General features: G+C 44.5%; 1 non-coding gene across 1 annotated transcript; it reads left to right on the top strand.

The window, feature by feature from the left end:
* The first annotated feature begins 3,574 nt into the window (after positions 1–3,574).
* LOC120254008 lies at positions 3,575–3,681 on the top strand. Its single transcript, XR_005534499.1, has one exon. It is a non-coding gene; the product is annotated as a small nucleolar RNA R71 (small nucleolar RNA).
* Positions 3,682–5,303: the final 1,622 nt, after the last annotated feature.

Below are 5,303 nucleotides of genomic sequence, written 5' to 3' on the forward strand. Positions count from 1 at the left end.
AAGATATGTGTACTATGAAACTCCCCCCACACTTAAGTTGTACATTGTCCCCAATGTACACATGCAAGCTCACTCATAATGTATATCAATGAAGTATATATGTGGGAGAAGCAATCAAAACAATACTCCCCGAACTCCTAGTGTCGCGTTTGATGGAGCTAAGTCCTTGGGAGTAATGTTCCGACGGGTTGTGAAGCTCACATGGTCAAGTTCCAAAGCACTTTGGTCGTGCCCATGACAAAGTCTCAATTCCCATGATGACAAGACCATCTGCACGCGTACACGAGGGGGTTCAGTGAAGCTCAATAAAACAAAAACAACTCGAGTATATATAAAAGATAGACAATGAATACAAATCGACATACAAAATAAAAATAAACTCAGAAAGAGAATCCTTTCTGAGTGAACAAGTCTAAAATAAAATGCAAAATAAAGAAAATGCAGAAAAATAAAGTCAAATGTCGGTGTCACGCTCGATCGGCTCCACTGCTACTGCTGGTGGTGGGGAAACATAAGGTGGATCCACCGGTGCTGGTATAGGAGATGGGGGTGCAGGAGATGCCGAGGGGGACTGAGGAGTCCTCGGTCGCAAGACAAATAAGGAGGCGACGTCTTGCTCTAAGATCTATTGTAATACATTTAAATGTGCCATGAAATCTGTGTACTGAGTGGCCTGCGTAGCTCTAATCTCGGCAATCTCTACTCGAGCCTCAGCCACCTCTGTCCGTATCACTCCCACTGCACTCTCAAGCCTCTCGAAGCGATCATGGGCTCGAGATGGTGAAAACATACGTACGGGGGTAGCGTCCTCTGCCGCCGAAGGTGCCTCGGTCTCCATTGGTGCTGACTGAGGCTGGGGAGCAGTTTGGGAAGCCTCGACATGATCACCCTCACCCTCAGCTATCTCTGGAGCTGGTAGCACCGACGCATAAACCCCTGTCCGAACTCTATGGACCATGCCCATCAATATCAGTGTCTCTAAACTCAGTTGGGTAGGTATACTCGTCTTCTCAGCCCCACGAATCATATCCAAGAGACCCATGCCCAGAACTAATCTCGTAATGTAGGGCCCAAGAAGATCACTCCCAGTCTAGCATAATGCCCCTAATGTCTGATGTACTCTGCCATGATGTGTCCTAAGTGAATCGGTACGCGCTGCACCATCGAGTACAAGTATAGAAGCTCCTGCCGGCTCAGAACGCCAGTGCTATCACCACGGCCATTCACCGATCTGCTCATGACGGCATGTAAGTATCGGTATGCAGATCGGGAAATGCACGTGGCCTTGGACACCCCGACTCGTACTGACCCTGACCCTATAGCGCCCTGTAAGCTCTCTGCGGGGTCAAAGCTCCGGGATAATCAGCCCAGTAATCGAGAGTACTCCTCGGGTGTCGTGGAATGCCTCCTCATATAAGCCAAGCAAAATTGAAAACTAAGTGATGCTCTAGCTATGGTGGTGTCCAAGTGCTCTAAACTGAATGGTGTCTAAACTGTCGAAGCTCGCGTACGATCTATCAAACTCGAATCATGATAGCACCTCCAGTGCAAACTCTCGGATGGATAGATCTTAAATCGTCAATAACTGCCGCCAACCACCTGCAGAAACGAGATCCTCGACCTCATCAGCGAACTCATCTCTATGCTGTAGATCTCTCAGTATACTCGTTTCCAGGAATCGAGTCTGTCCAAACCGGAGTCGTGACAAGCACTCATAGCGAACCTGTTGCTCTGGAATCACGAAACTCATGCCCTCAGGCTTAGGGGATGACTCACGTGGCCTCTTATCAGCTTGCTTCTTCTACCGAGGTGCCATAATCTGTGAAATTTGAAATGAAATCGATCAAACAAGTTAATAAACTAACACTGCAGAAATCCACACAGTTGTGTTGAATTTCTACACAGCCGTGTGTATCCACGAGGCATGAAAACCGCACGGCCGCGCCACAAGAATCCAAAAATACAACTTAAAAATACTTCTAACTTTGTTCTAAACATAAATCATCTTTCTAATTGAAGAAACGAAGCATTATTAACTAGATTCATCTATTAAAATCATGAATTGATGAAGGAAATCATAAATAGGGCTTACCGACGAGTTAAAATGAAAGAACTACGAATTGGGCAAAAAACCTTGCAACAATTCTACCAAATCAATGCTAGGAGGTCGGGGGTAATGTGAAAGTGCTCCCAGACGAATGGAGGGTATTAGGGAGAAGAGAAACGACTATTCTTTTAAAAAGAACTCGCGCCTCTTGGTGCTTCAGACATCCACACAGGCGTGTGGAAATTACCCCACGCCCTGCGCCCCACGTGAGAGCTTCACAGAGGCGGTGCACGTCCCCTCGGGCGCCTCGGGAAAATCTCTCACTGACTCTGAACGCTCTCGCATAGGCGGGGGTAGCCCAACCCATGTAGTTGCATGCCCCTGTGGCTTCTCTGGAAATCCGAGAAAAATCACTAAGTGTTCCACACGCCCTTGCGGAAATTATGCACGGCCGTGGGCATTCACAGGCCCAGCTCACGGCCTGTGCATTTTCACTGGATGCCTTTGAAAAAGCTGTAGGCTCTGCAGAAAGTTTTAGAACATGTTTACACACTCGGAGCCTGCCCTAGTATGCAAGTTTTACCAGTGAAAAACATGGAATATAGTTCAAACGACATAACTTCGCTAATTCCACATGAAAACACACGATGAATACTTAAAGCCCACAAGAAAATCTCAGCACAAGCATCTAAAAATCAAAACACCAACACTTAACAAATTATTCATGCAAACAAACTAAACTAGAAGATAAGAAAATAGTAAACACTTGTGTTCTTTTGGCTTCTCACTCGAAAGCCTACCTTCAACCTCAAAACCACTTCTCATGGTTGGTCTCTGTATTGCTCCACTTGATTTTCAAAGTTATGCAAAGAGGCGGTGTGGTTGCGAAGTGTAGCCTCGACTGATTCAAACCTTGTATTTGCAGATTGGATAAATCTAGTCAAGTGCTTCTCTAACTCATTCATTCGGGTTTCCAAACCAGAGACTCTGTTTTCAACCGGAGGGGCTTGTTGTTGTTGTTGGAAACCCGATGGCCACATAGCCTTTTGTGGACCCTGATTACTCCATGTGAAATTGGGATGATTCTTCCTTGTAGGTATTGCTATATGGGTTTCCTTGAGGTCTCATGCCATTACCTACAAAATTAATGTTCTCCACGGAAGAAACATCACCGATAGAGATCGGGCAATCAGAGGGAGCATGTCCTCCACCACACCTGGTGCAATTAGTCACGGCCGTCACTCTATTTGAATTTAGAAGATCTAACTATTTCCTCAAATTTTCCACTTGAGCCGCCAATGAAGTTACCGCATCTATTTCATGGAGATCGGCCACTTTTTTCTTCTCCCTAGCATTCCCTTGGTAGTTGTTTAACCCCATTTCTTCAATTAACCGACGGGCCTCATCTATTTCATGGAGATCGCCCATTTCTTGCTACCTAAGGTACCTCCTTCTGCTGCATCCAAGATTTGCCTTGTACTTGGGTTCAAACCATTATAAAAGGTCTGAACAATCATCCACTCCGGGAATCCGTGTTGCGGGCACTTTCTCAGGATCTCCTTGAACCTTTCCTATGTCTCGAATAGAGACTCCAATTCCAACTAAACAAAGGATGAGATCTCATTCTTAAGCTTTGCTGATTTTTTGTGAGAAAAATAATGGGTCAGAAAAGCTTATACCATCTCTTCCCACGTGGTAATTGATGCTCTAGGTATTGAGTGTAGCCACTGCTTCGCTTTCCCCTTTATGGAAAATGGGAAAGCTCACAACTTGATTGCATCATCCGTCACCCCATTTATCTTCAGCATTTCACACACCTCAAGAAAGCTCTCTATATGACTGTTTGGATCTTCACCGGCCAAACCATTAAATTATGCGGATTGCTGCAACATGTGGATGAATGTCGGCTTCAGTTCGAAGTTCTGAGCTGTAATCGGGGGACACAAAATACTTGACTGTGTCCCCAACATTGAAGGTCTGGCATAATCGGATAATGTTCGCTGTTGCTCATTCTGTTCTGCCATGTTTTCAGATTCTTCCACTTCCAAGTCAGCTAAATTGGACTGTTCTTGCATAGGTTCTTTCCCTTTTCTTCTAAGTGTGCGTTCAAGCTTAGGATCTCCTTCAATCAATATTGAGGGATTCCCTCGGGTCATAACCTGGAGCTGTACCCAAAAAGAAAGAAAAAGAAATCAGAACAATGATAGAATAAGAAGATATAAAATAGAATGTATGGTGAAATAGCTAAGAAAACAAAGTGCAAAGTATCTCTAAACGCCTACTCCCCGGCAACGGCGCCAAAAACTTGACAGGTTCCCCTTGCGTATATCCCGCAAGTGCACGGGTTTGTCGAAGTAATAATCCCGGATGAGCGGGTATCGAATCCACAGGGAGTAGGGAATAAAAACACTTAATCCAGTTCTTAGCTATGTGAAAAATCAGTAATGATAAGTGTGGCAATGATTCAATTCTCAAAAGTAAAAACAACAAGTAAGAGAGCACGAGTAAAGGAGGAGGTAAGGCAATTGATAAAGATGGGTTACTCGGATAATGCTCCACCTAGGACAATTGTTTCAAGTGCAAGAACCCTCTATAATGCTTCCTAATCAATACAATTGTGAGTCGTGGAATTGATAAATACATAGTCCCAAATCTAAGGTCAACTATGCCTAACTCTATACATGTCCCGGAGGAGAGATTAGATAACCTCTTAACCTCACACTCGAATAGAGTTGCAATGAGCTTTAGGGATTCCAAGTGATAAATCTATTCCTAATTATAGACCTAACCCTTTGGTCCAGGTGGAAGGTCCCTAACCACAATTAAGCCCTAGATACTAAGATCACCTCAACACTTCCTTCGTTGCAAGCGCAACTAAGCCCAGCGGAGGGGCATCGCTTAGACCATTCACTCTATTATGGCCGCAAAGAACTCGAGGAACGGAGGTAGAATCTGTCACACCGGAGGTGAAAGGGGATGCTCCTGTACCCAAAAAGAAAGAAAAGGAAATCAGAACGATGATAGAATAAGAAGATATGAAATAGAATGAAGATTAAATAGCTAAGAAAACAATGTGAAAAGTATCTCTAAACACCTACTCCCCGGCAACGGCACCAAAAACTTGACAAGGTCCCCTTGCGTATATCCCACAAGTGCACGGGTTTGTAGAAGTAATAATCCCGGGTGAACGGGTATCGAATCCATAGGGAGTAGGGAATAAAAATACTTAATTCGATTCTTAGCTATGTAAAAGATC

The sequence above is a fragment of the Dioscorea cayenensis genome, unplaced genomic scaffold (genome assembly GCF_009730915.1).
Source record: "Dioscorea cayenensis subsp. rotundata cultivar TDr96_F1 unplaced genomic scaffold, TDr96_F1_v2_PseudoChromosome.rev07_lg8_w22 25.fasta BLBR01000285.1, whole genome shotgun sequence".
Lineage (NCBI taxonomy): Eukaryota > Viridiplantae > Streptophyta > Magnoliopsida > Dioscoreales > Dioscoreaceae > Dioscorea > Dioscorea cayenensis.